Consider the following 13564-nt stretch of genomic DNA (forward strand, 5'->3'; position numbering starts at 1 on the left):
ATTACAGATAGAGATTAGGAAATTGAGTTCTTACAACTAAGCTTTACCACATGATCTAGAGTAAGAAGAAAGAGTGACAATCCTAAATGCCCTGTAGCCTCTTGTTTATAAGTGTGGTGCACGATACACCCATAAACAAGACTCTACTATACATGACTTGTAGACACCCTAGGACAGAGTTACTCTGATACCACTTTTGTCACAACCCAAACCGATGGGCCGCGATGGGAAACTGGTACCTTACTCAACCGAGCACCAACATAACGTGTATTTTCATGTCATACTATCATGGGTAACTGCGTCGGAGAGGCTGCTATGAAATAGGTAGAATATAATAGGTAATGCTAACTTATACATAAGACATATGGGCCTCCAGGACCAAAATAACCACTTGGACACTGAACATAGGCCGACAAGGCCATATAATCTTTTACGTACATGATATCTGTCTATAAGCCTTTAAGAATATATAATTTTCATAAAGGTCGGTATAGAGTCCTGCCATAACAAACAATACACATCTAACTCATACTAACCAAACAAGCAACTCCTAAGCAAATGGAGCGCACCAACAACTTCCGCTGAGCTGATAGCCTACTTGGAGGGCTCTCGACCTGTCTATCAGGACCTGCGGGCATGAAAAGTAGTGTCCCCGGGCAAAAAGGGACGTAAGTACGAATAATGTACTGAGTATGTAAGGCACATAAATTAGTGCATAACAGACTTGGAGGAAATATAGAGTAAATGACTTCACCTGTAAGTATGGATAACTTTATAAATCATAAAATAATTATAGTATCATACATATGCGTATGAATGTCATGTCGTGCATAGGTACATGTTTCATAATATTATCAGCCTCTAAGGGCATCCTATCATATCATCTTGGCCACTGTGGGCAAAATCATCAATGTATATCAGCTGATCAGGTGGTGGTGCATATATAATGCGATAACCTTTCCCATATACCATATACATATATATATATACATATATACGCATATATAATGTCATCTGGTCATGGGTCAATGTACACGAATGCAATGCATGAAAAGTACGTTATTAAAATCTTTCGGAATGTCATAAGACCATTTTGCCTTTGAGTAACATCATAAAGTAAATTCTTTTCAATTTTCGTATTTTTCTGAGACTCATGAACAGATGATAGAATAATATGACACCTGGGAAATCAAGAATATAGGCACCCCTAGTATTTTTATGAATAGAGTCATTTATGAAAGTTGCGTATTTTGCTCATTGCATTTGTATCGTATGGATCATGCCAAAAGAAAGAAGGGATATCCTTAACATACTTGGACAGATTCCCTTGACAATTCCTCTAACACACGTCTTTTGTAAAGAATACATAACGGCAGATCGAAGTTGGAAAAAATCCGTATGATGTTCATGAGAAAGATGGTACCGTTTTCTCTTGGAATTGCATCTTACGCTGATATTACATGCTATAATCTCATATAATTCGCCAAAGATTCATCCATCACTTAGTGAATATGACCCTCCTCATTTTGTAATTTTTAAGAAGCCTTTTTGTAGCTAATAATGTTACCAATGCAAATCTGATGGATAACACTCTTAAAAGAATTAGAGAGGCTTATTATTAAAGTAGTATGGGCCCCACTTGGTAAAGGTTACTTGGCAAAATAATTTTCCTAAGTGTGCCACCTTGCTAATGGTGTAAGAGTCACTTATTTATGCTCATTCTTGCTGCCACGTTTTGGCTCATTAGTCTTATCCAAAGACTTTGGTTAATTAACCACAAATTATTAATTAACTAGTTAATTCCTCCATTATCCAATAATTCACATAATTAAGGATTATCTCAAATTACTTAAAATACTACTCACTTTTAACACACCTTATACACCTTACTACCATGGTCATATGGTACCTTGTATGACACTATTCCATAAATACAGGGTATCTTAGCTCGGGCCGTATTTTATCCCAACATGACAAACCTCGACGAAATTCATTTTCTTTGATTTTTTTACCCTCTCACCTTCACGAATCTACTCATCACTTGTTCGAAATAGCATCATACTTAAAATCCAAAAATAATCTCATTCCCGAGCTTATATCAATTTGCTCATGGCATACTTTTATGTACAAAAACATGGGATGTAACATTCTAGACACTCCTAAGGTATTTAAAAGGTAAAATCTAAGCGACAACAAAGAAAATATAGGCCCTGGAACATGGTATCTAGATGAGTATCACAAAATATGCAGCATTGTTTTAAAAGCGAAGTGATATAACCTGATCAATTGCCTACTGATTTAGAATCTTTTAAACTGGGCAAATTTACAAATAAGCAGAGCATAACTTTACAGTTTAGACCATTAATTGCCTAAGGCTTGCCTAGGCATGGGCTGTGTGCGATCATAATTCTGAGAACTAATTAAAAACAACTTAAAGTTATTCAGTCCTATAGGCATGCTGATTTAGGTAATTAATGTTGCAAACTGATTTCATGCATGTTTACACTAGAACATGATATCTACATGTTGGACTGTTTTAAAACCCCTTTTATAGACAGTTATTCATTTAAGCGACGTAGACACAATATAGAGTAAATGCAAACAGATTCCTAAGGCAAGATTCCTAATGCACAGGGAGAGATGGTCATTTTATTAAGCATGATTACGGTAATGACTTAATGACGGGATTTCCAGGTGGTAGCAACTTATGCTGAATCAGAAGAGAATTGATGAACTTATAACATATTTTCTAATATGCAAAAGTAATAAGTGTGAGCATCTTAAGGTAGGATTTCTAATATAAATAACATAGACCTATGACATGTTTCTAATGCAAGTAACATAGCATATATACCTAAAGCATGATTTCTAGCAAAATATAAACCCAAAGTAGGAAATCCATATATATATATACCTAAGAGCATGATTTCTACTGTACAACAACATATATAAACCTAAAAGCATGATTTCTACCCGGTTTCCCAAAAGAAATCATATAGGAACCCTCCCCTTTTTACTAATCACCCCAATATCTATTTACAAAGAAAATTATTACAGACTAGGATCAAATGAATTACATAAGTAAATGAAACTATACTACAGGGAGCTTCAATACAGTCTTAGAAGCCAAAGATCTCACAACCAATAGTGTGTTCTGGTGTGTCAGAGTTCCCTAAAGAGCTCAAGGATCCCGGGCAGTGCTTACACCAAGACCTTTCTCAAATAGGGATTGGTTATGTGCAGTGTGGAAGAGCCAGCCCTAGTATGCAAGAGTTTAGAGGGATCTCAAGGATCCCTAAGCAGTACACACACCAGAGGGGAAGAACTTAATAGTTTAAGAGTGGGGTGAGAGTGCTCGACATAGTTTTGAAAGACTTAGTAAAACAGTATAGAGATAACCTTTAGGAATGGAAAGATTCTCAGAAAAAGTTTAAGAAATATTAAGAGAGGAAAATAGTTTTGAAATCAGTTCTAAGAAGAGCAAGGATACAATCATACAGACTCGGAACACTTAGAATCACCACCATTTAACAAACAATTTACACACAAGGGTGAAGGGGGTTGGGGACATATAAAGTTCATGTCAGGGATACATGAAGGGGGGGGGGGAGTATATAGACAACAAATGCACAGAATACTTAGAAGTCTATTGACTCAGAGACTTAACAAGTTAGCCATGATAATAGGTAGTGAGAACATAGAGCATGACTACAAAAAGAAGTAATGTTGAAATGGGGGTGCATTAGATAGGATTAGTCATACAATTAGGGGCAATCAAGTTTATTAGGAGGCTAAGTTGCTAACATGATCACATCAGTTAAAGGAAGGGGGTAAGCAGGGACTAAGTAAACATGCTAGACAAGTAGCAAATAACCAAGTGAAGTTGGACATGCTGATTGCACATAAGGTAGAATTTAGACATGCAGGAATAAGCATGGAGGGACACATAAAGTTGAGTTTCAAGATTTAACCAGAGACATACCGGTAAAAGAAGAAAATGTAGAACGTAAAAATAGGTGCAATTCCACTATCTAGCATTGGCTTTCAACCGACTAGACCAACAGTTAGCACAAGTAACAAAGAAAGAAGAGAGAGTTTGAATGTATGTATATGTGTGAGCACGTGATTTTTGCCCTACGAGAACTACTCCCAAAAATTCAGAATAAAATGGTTTTGTGTTGTTTGTGATTTATTTGTATTTTTGTCTGTGCATGTTTTAAGAAAAATACAAAAATATGTGTTGCGTGTGCATTTTACAATTTAAAAATTAATTAAACAATCAAGTTTGTTTTACAAAATGAAAAAATCACAAAAATATGTACTTTGCATTTTTTGCATTTAATGTCCGAATTGTGTGATGTTTATCTTTATTGATGTTTAATTTCGTGTGATAGTTATTATTAAGAGTTAATATTTTTAGTTAATTGTCGATTTTATAATTTAATTAGGATTTTTAGTTTTATTGTTGAAAAGGAAAATTGAAAGGGAAAAGAGAATAAGAAGAGGAAAATTCAGTTGGGCCAATTTGGCCAAGCCCAAATCCAAAAACACAGCCAAACCTGGCCAAAAAACCAGCCCATACCTGCCCCAAATCCAGTCCACTTGCGACCAATCCAGAACGACATCGTTTGCACATTGTGAATCTGGACCGTCAATCTCATACGATCAAATCCCAAATCGAACAAACAAACCCTAACACCAAACCTAGAGGTAGTTCGAGGAAAATTGGGGTTTGTAATCGACTTTAGTCGAGTGTTCTCAGTTGAGAACACTCGATTAAAGTCCGTTTTTACCCCAAAAGGCTCAAGTCGGAGTTACGAGCAGAGCGAGTGAGAGATAGGTCTGAGTTCGGAGGTATTTCTTCTGTTTCTCTGTTTGTTTTTCATGTTTTGTTGTTTGTTTGTCTAAGATGAGTTCAAATTCGTCTTTTCTTTCTCCATCAGACATTTTATTTGGTCCAATTTTATCATTGCTTCTGTTTGTTGTCGATTGTTATATGTTATAATTTGTGTAATCGATTGAATAAGTGTCGTTGATTAGTCTGGTATGCTTGAATGTTAGATTAGCATGATAATAGTTTAATTTGTGGTTCATTCCAGTAGGTTTACCCTCCTGTTTCTTTTCTGTTCTAATTTTGTGTTGAAATAAGCCTGTTGGTATCATTTGTTTCAAATTGTTCCAATTTCCTTTTCTTATTGTTATTCACCATGTTTTTTCATATGAGTTCAGTTTGTTTGTCGATTTCAGTACGTTTACAGTCATCATTCCTTCTGCCTAAGTTTGATTTAGAATTGTGAATGCAGTCAGTTAATCCCATGTACATATGCATCTTAGCAACTTTGCATCAGTCTACTATTTGATCTAATCTGAGTTCTAAGTTCAAACTGCTAGGGGAATTGAATTAAATTGGTTATAGCTGCTATAATTTGCTGATTAATTAGGAATCAATTTAGTTATCTGATTAAGGAGATTGGTTATAGCTGATGAGGTAAAAGGGATTGGGTAGGACAGTAATTTCAGGGGCTTTGGGAGGGTATTTTGGGATTGAAAAGGTTTGAAAGTAGTTTAAGTTGAATGGTCTGACATTAGGGTACTAAGATACCATTAAACTAATGAATTGTTTAAGTGCTAATGGGGAACAAAACATAATGGTAGGGGAAGGTTTAGAGGAAATGGATTAAGAAATAGGTGCCCATACCTATTTGAATTTAAATAAAGAAAAGACAAGGGTAGTGGGGAACAAGTGAATTAAAAAGAGAACAAAACATGTAGTAGTGGTCGAGGAATATCATGGGCAGAAAATCTGATAGTTTCAAGGCAGAGAGGGCAGGCCTATTTTTGGGTTATAAATAGAGTCATTTTAGACAGATTGGGGGGATTCTGGAAATCTGAAGGGGCTTTTGAATCTGAAAAAGATCAATGTTTGAGAGATTAAAAAGGGTTGGCTTTTGAAAACACCACTCTTTCAAGAAGTCACACGTTTGAAAATCAATGGAAAAGGGTCCTAAAATCAGTCTAGGATAGATGTTAAGTCAGTTCTTGTTTCTTCTTTAGCTTGGGAGAATCAGTTTAAAAGGAAAAAAGGTTAGGCATTCATGGAGTTTGTTACTGTGCCATTGGGTCCAGAGTTGTTGCTGATTTGATTTTGAGTAAGCTGGGTCTGTTTTAGCTGTTTGGTTTCCTTCCTGAAGTTGAAACTAGTGTGTTGTCTAGTTAAAGTTGACTCTTGGACTACTTTCTGCTACTCTTTTGGTTTGAAGTAGGTTTCAAGTTAGGTTTATTTTGGGTGTTGTTATTGATGTGTTGGTTTGTTTGTGTTGCTGTTTGGTATAGCTGGGGAATTTTTAACTGATTTTCCTAAGTTGCTGCTGGATATCTGTTACTGTTGCTGTTGTGCTGTGATATCTGTTGTGCTGATCACTCCTTCTTCTTTTCCATTGTATACCATTTCTAGGTACACATTCTAAAAAACCTGTGTTGATGTAAGCTCGAATTTGAAGTTGAAGTTGAGATGAAATGGAAATGCAGCTGTTAGTTCTATTTGACATAACTGTATAAATAAACTGAAACTGTTTCTTTATTAGCTAGATTATCACTCGATATGTCTTGAATGTATATAAGCATGTGATCTCAAGCAGTGGTTGTGTTTAGTTTTATGTTAGGTTAATAGGATAGTTAGATTAATTTCAGTTTTGGTAATTTATTTCGTGAAGTCATTTGAAAGCGATTCACATTGCAATAAACCTTTAGTAATGGTCGTCATGTGTTTTGTACTAAAATAGGACTGTTTATTTGCTACATCATGGCATGTTAAAATTGGCCCATAAAGAGTGTTGTGGTTATTTTGTTCAAGTTCTTCCAAGTAGAACAACTTACTGCTTTCACTATAAAATCAGGATGCTTACCTAATGACATGCAAATGAATAAGTAAATGCTTGACTTCAGGGGCTCGATCCCTCGATCTCTCCTACGCAGTTTGGCACGCCCCATTCGGTTTTGGGCTTGCCTCAAGGCCCACCTGTTGCTGTTCGTTCACAAGTAGAATTAGTTGGCCCATTTAATTTGGGCCTGATTTAAAGGTTTCAGTATATAGACACAATATAAGTTTGGGTCTTTGAGGTAGGTAGCGGGTTCAAATTAAAAGGTCCATCCTTTTGTTTGGACTCGAACTTCAACTCGAAGCTCGCTTTTATAATATTAATTAATTAGGCCTTTTTCTCTATCTTTAGAGACAAAAGTAAATAGAGAACCATAGTCGCTTTAGGATGTCCTTAAAATAAATGAGGTGTGCCTCGCCTAATAAGTTGCAAACTGCGGGGCCCTCAATAGGTGCTTATGATAAACACTTAGGTTTCGGGATATGCCGTCTTAGCAAATTTCGTGGCATTCTCAAAATAATAACTCGTTAGCATCTTTAGGCGCGTATTTAATAATGTTACCTCCCTAAACTCGAGTGCACATTTATGTGACTCAAATCCAAATCTCAAAGAAGTTGGAACGTATCAAAATTGCGGGTACATTTATGTGGCGCAGTTCGAGATGTATTCTCACAACGTTGCAATCTCTTTAAAAATAATAAATAATAGAAGTGGCTGATTAGCCCTTTTAAAAATAAGTGAGGCATGCCTCGCCGAATAAATTACAAATTGCGGGGCCCTCAACGGATAGTTATTTCAAATGCTTAGATTTCGAGATAGGCCGCATAGCGAACTTTACGGCTTTTCTCAAAATAACAACGCGTTAGTATCTTTAGGCGCGTATTTAATAATGTTATCTTCCTAAACTCGAGTGCACATTTATGTGATCCAAATCCAAATCTCAACGAAGTTGGAACATATCGAAAATTGCGGGTACATTTATGTGGTGCAATTCGAGATGCATTCTCACGACGTTGCAATTCTTTAAATAATAAATGATAAAAGCGGTTCAAGGTTAAAATTGGTACATAGGTTCAAAATGTATTAAAATCAGATAAATAAGCCAAATATGATAGTTGAGCGACCGTGCTAGAACCACGGAACTCGGGAATGCCTAACACCTTCTCTCGGGTTAACAGAATTCCTTATCCGGATTTCTGGTATGCTGACTGTTAAACAGAGTCATTCTTTTCCTCGGTTCGGGATTAAACCGGTGACTTGGGACACCATAAATCTCCCAAGTGGCGACTCTGAATTAAACAACAAATCCCGTTTCGATTGTCCTTTAATTGGAAAAACTCCCTCTGTGCCCCTGCGGGCGCGGGCCAAAAGGAAGTGTGACAGCTCTGGCGACTCTGCTGGGGAGATAAGAACCCAGAATCTCTGGTTCAGGGTTCAAGAATTCGAGCCTGGAATAATTGTTATCATTTGGCTTCATTTATTATTTGATCTTATTACATGTTTTGGCCTAAATGTGCAAAATGTTGCTTTTATCGCTTTGATATTATCTGAACTGTATATAAACTGCTACGAAACCCTTCTCTTCTCACCTTCGGGGATGTGCTTACTGGTTGAGACTCCCTATTCTGTTAGTGTCATATCCTGAAATAAGAAAGAGGCCGGACAAGTTACAAAGCCGGACGATCTCGCGGGTCCCCGGTACGTAGCCCCCTCCTCGACTCGAGTTGTCCGCTCGGGTACACAGTCTAGAACAAATACCCAGGTTACGAACCTAGAATAACTCAGCTTCATGCCGGATCCCTAGTAGGAACGTTTGTTTGCATCATGTGCATTTGACTTTGGAGGCTCAACACAGGGGTTGGGTCTGTCTAGGACAGGTGTACCAAAACGACAAAAGACCATCCTGATGCATCCAACTTGCTACCTGTGCATTTGTTTGCTTCGGACTTGCATGCTGACCGGCTTTTGAATACTTTGAGGAAAGAGAGATAGAGGTAGTTAATCGCCTGTTTTGAAAAAAAAATCAATGTCCAAATAGCGTCGAAACTCTGTCGAATTTTTGGAGAAAACAAAAAGGGTTTTGTTTATGATAAATGGTTTTATTTGCCATTGAAGAGACTCTTGTTTTCAAAAGAAGTTTGTTTTATCTACCCGAACTACGCCGGTTTGATTCTCACAGAGTGCAGGATACGTAGGCAACCCTCATCGGGTCCAACCTCCCCTTTACAAATATCAAAATTTTAATTTTCGTCATAAATAAGTCGGGTGACGCCGTTTTGTCAAAATAGCCGAATGTTCCCAAAAGGGATGCCGGAAGGCTGACTTTGCATAAACGGCCACTTGTAGTCATTTTTTTTTATTTTTGACCAGTTGACTCACCCAACCTCAAAATCTTCGTTCCCGAAATGCTGAAAGGTCGTGTTCGGAATCGGATCTTTCTTTTAATCTGTGAAAAATTAAAAATAGCCAATTGGTTGAGTCAAATAAATTTTATTTTTTGCTTAATCACCTTAATAAATGTGCAGGATGAGCACGATGCAAAATGAACCTTTTTCAATAATGACTAAAATCCCTTTCAAGTTGCGGCTATGGTGGGATGATTTAGGTGGTGAAGGGCAAGATGAGGTCAAGAAATATCTAAAAGGTCTTACGGGTTTATTGGAAATCTAGCCTCAGGGGGATATCATAAGAGCTTTGGTCACCTACTGGGACCCGGCACACAATGTCTTCCACTTCTCCGATTTTGAACTCACCCCGACTTTGGAGGAAATAGCCGGGTACATCGGAAATGCTGAAGTTCCGTTGAGACAAAAATACCTAGTTGCTCCAAGAGCTGTCACTGTGCATCGGTTTTTAGATTCGTTAAAGATCCCCAGGATGGTCCATAACCCAGATTTGGCCGCAGGCTTTTGTAATCCGCGCTTCATATATGACAGATACGGTCATGTCGGAGGATTCAACAACCCGGGTAACAAGTTATGCAGCAAAAGTAACCGTCAGAAATGGGACGAGCATAGACGAGTGGCTTTTATGATAACCTTTTTGGGCCTTTTGGTATTTCCAAGGAAAGACGGAAACATTGATCTGAAAATAGCCGGGGTCATCAGTACCTTGATCACTCAAGATGAAAGCACTCTTGCGCCTATGATAGTATCTGATATCTTCCGAGCTCTCACAGCCTGCAAAGCCAGAGGGAACTTTTTCGAGGGGTGTAACTTGTTGCTACAAATATGGATGACTGAGCATCTCTGCCACCGTTCCCAGCTCTTGAGTTATGGTTCTTCGAAGAAAACTTGCATAGAAGAGTTCTACACAAGAATCAAGGGGGTCAGTCTACCCGAGGAAGTTACGACGTGGACATCATTCTTTCGGACCCTCACCGCCAGCCAAATACAGTGGACACTAGGATGGTTGCTGTTGACGAGGTCATCCATATGCCAGAAGCTAGGACCTACTTTCTATTGATGGGGCTCAAGAGCATTTAGCCTTACGTGCCATATCGGGTTTTGAGACAACTTGGGAGATGCCAAACAGTGCCACAGGAGGAAGATCTTAGTGCTCAAGTAATTGAGATTAGCCCTGACGGACAGTTCCCTGAATCAAGAGTCCGTCAGATCTGGAGTGAATGCCAATATTTAAAAGCAGATACTTACGTGCAGGATCAGGCCAAAAGCGAAGTGGTGCCAGGATACCTTGCTTGGTACATGAGAGAACTTGAGCAATAAAGGCCGGCTAAAAGACCCCATCTCCAGGAATTCGTCAAGGCATCGCAAGAACAGTGGGATTGGTTGGCTAAAGAGCACGAGTACAAGGTTACAATAGGCAAGTTGGAGAAGCAAGTTATAGATTTGAAATTTGAGAAAGATTTGCATATCGTTGCAGATGAGGGAGAAAAGAGAAACTAGATTAGGAAAACGAGGTCCTCAAAGCTCAAATCCAGGAAATGAAAATAGCTACCGGAAACCCGAAGAGAAGCCGGGTTGATGAAAGGCTCATAAACAGTCTAAAGAAGAAAGTCCTCGAGTATCAAAAAGACCTGGAAAAATCTAAAGCTGGTCTAGCGAGAATCCAGGTGAAATGGATAACGAAGGCAGAAGAACGAGCACGGTCTATGCAACAAATGAAGAGGGACTACGAAAGGAACATCGCTATATTGAGAGAAACAATATCCACTCTCAAAGAGCGGATCTTCAGACAAGCCCGAGATGCCAGAGCAGATAGGAAGCGCTACTATGATCTAATGGCCCGAATGGAGAAATAGATGAATGAGTTTTAGGATCAACTCCTTTGCAACGCTCAAATGCTAGGGACGCGAAATCAACAAATAGAGCGATTGCTTATGGAAAGGGATAGAATCAAGGGAAGAATCGACGATATCGGGCACTACATCACCATAAAGTTCCTAGCTTGTGAGGATATGTCCCGTACCACCTTCTGTGCTTCAATAATGATTTATGTCCACCAGATCATGGAAGATTTGAAAGATCTACAAATGGGCCTTGCACCAAAGCCCGCGGCGAGGCCGAACGACACCCCGCGAGCGCCAAAATTCAAAACTCTGAAACATTCATAGTTTGAGTGTGTATTTTCCTCATAGTTTGAGTCTGTTGTCCGTCGGAGTTTGTATTTACCTTTTTGGCATAAAGCCTGTAGTCTGTATCAAGTTTGTCAATTTCCTTTCAAAAATATTTTGCCTTGTAATAAAACATTTTGCTAGTAAAGGTTGAAAAATCCAAAAATGGTGTCTTTATTCTCCGAACGTGTCGCAGAACTACGCGCGGTCTGGTTCATGCGGGGACATGATACATAGGCAATCCACATAAGATTCGACCACCACTAAAAAGAAAAAGATAAAGGAAAAGTGAATAAAAGAAAGGAAAAGAAAGAAATAAAAAGAGAGATAAAGAAAGTTTCAGAAACACTTAAACGAGGCACAAACAAAGTAAGCCGGAATGACGCATGCGGTCGAAGCAAAGACATGTTAGAAATGGTTAAACTGCCTAGGAACATTGCATCCCCCAACGTGAAATTGCAATATGTGTTAAACTCTAACGCTAACAAGTTTGTTGTCTTTCCAAAGATTTCGAACCAGTTAGTTTGTTAAAACGTTCTGGAAGATTATCATTACCAAACAAGATCCAAAGGGCCCATACCAAAAAGCATGACTAGTTTAGACCAAAGTATCGAGGATGAAAGGACGGAGAATCAAATGCTGAAGGAGGAAATGGATAAGATGAGACAGGAGATGAAAGAAATGCATCTGGCCTTAGCTAGGGTACAAAAGGTGGCTAACCCTCCCGTTACTCCCACTCTCCCACCAGGACACACGCCGGAATACCCTCCCCCGGCCCTTCGACAAGCTTCCCCAGTCACCAATACTATCAGGGAAGAAATGCCTATGATCCCCAAGCTTCACAACCCAATCAGAACCCTCATCCACCAAATGTTCCTGTTTTCGTGGCACCCCCACCAGCCACGCTGCAAAGATCATCCAGCGAGCTGTTGTTTCAGGCTCACGATAACCAATATTACCCCCTGAGCCAACCTTCAAAGCACCCGAGCCTCATACTTATAATACTCACTTTGAGATCCCGGTAGAGACTGAAAAGCCGGCTAAGTGCCCAGAGCAAGACGAAGTGCTTCGAAAGTTTAAAAGCCTGGAGCAGTCCTTCAGGAATATCCATGGGTTAGGCAACCAAATCAGTGTGTCCTACAAAGATCTGTGCCCATTCCCCGACATTCAATTGCCGGCAGGGTTCAAGATGCCAAAGTTTGATATATACGAGGGCACGGTGATCCAATGGCACATCTGTGAGGTTTTTGCAGTAAGATGAGAGGGGCTGGGGGAAAAGACGAGATGTTGATAGCTCATTTGGGTCAAAGTCTAAGCGGGTCTGCACTGGAATGGTACACAAGACAGGATCCTAGCAGGTGGTACACCTGGGACGATCTGGCACAAGCCTTTGCAGGCCACTTCTAGTACAACCTTGAGATCGTCACTGACCGTCACTCATTGCTGAAACTTGATAAGAAGCCCGAGGAAAGCTTCCGAGAATTTGGGTTTCGCTGGAGAGAGCAGGCGGCAAGAGTTGATCCTCCGATGAGAGAGGGGGAAATGGTGGACTACTTTCTGCAAACTCTGGAGCCAACTTACTTCGGTCACCTGGTGACGTCAGTTGGCAAATCTTTCAACGAAGTAGTAAAAATGGGCAGTATGATTGAAGAGGGACTTAAGTCCAACAAAATCCTGAGCTATTCGGCGATTAAAGCAACCACTCAGGCCATCCAGAGCGGCACGGGAGGTGCGCTCGAAAAGAAGAAAAGGGAAGATATCACAACAGTTGAGGCAGGTACTTGGTCCAGATCCAGAGGTCCCCCCCCTCACCACCAACCTAGACCCCATCACTCAAATTACACATACATTCCATACGGCCCTTCACAGCCCTACTACCCACCACAAGAGCCACATTTCTCTGTCTAACATGCCCAAACTTACACCTAGCCTCCAGCTCGCCCGTAATGGCGTGCACTGGCTCCCCAAAATACATATCCACCTCCACAAAACACATATCCACCACCAAGGGCCTACAGGAATCCTACGGGACCAGGTTTCCGTGGGAATCCGACTTTCAGGAATGAAAGGATGCAGAGGCAGAGAACATTCACTCCACTGGGAGAAACCTATA

This window comes from Nicotiana sylvestris, chromosome 6 (genome assembly GCF_000393655.2).
Source record: "Nicotiana sylvestris chromosome 6, ASM39365v2, whole genome shotgun sequence".
Taxonomy (NCBI): Eukaryota; Viridiplantae; Streptophyta; class Magnoliopsida; order Solanales; family Solanaceae; genus Nicotiana; species Nicotiana sylvestris.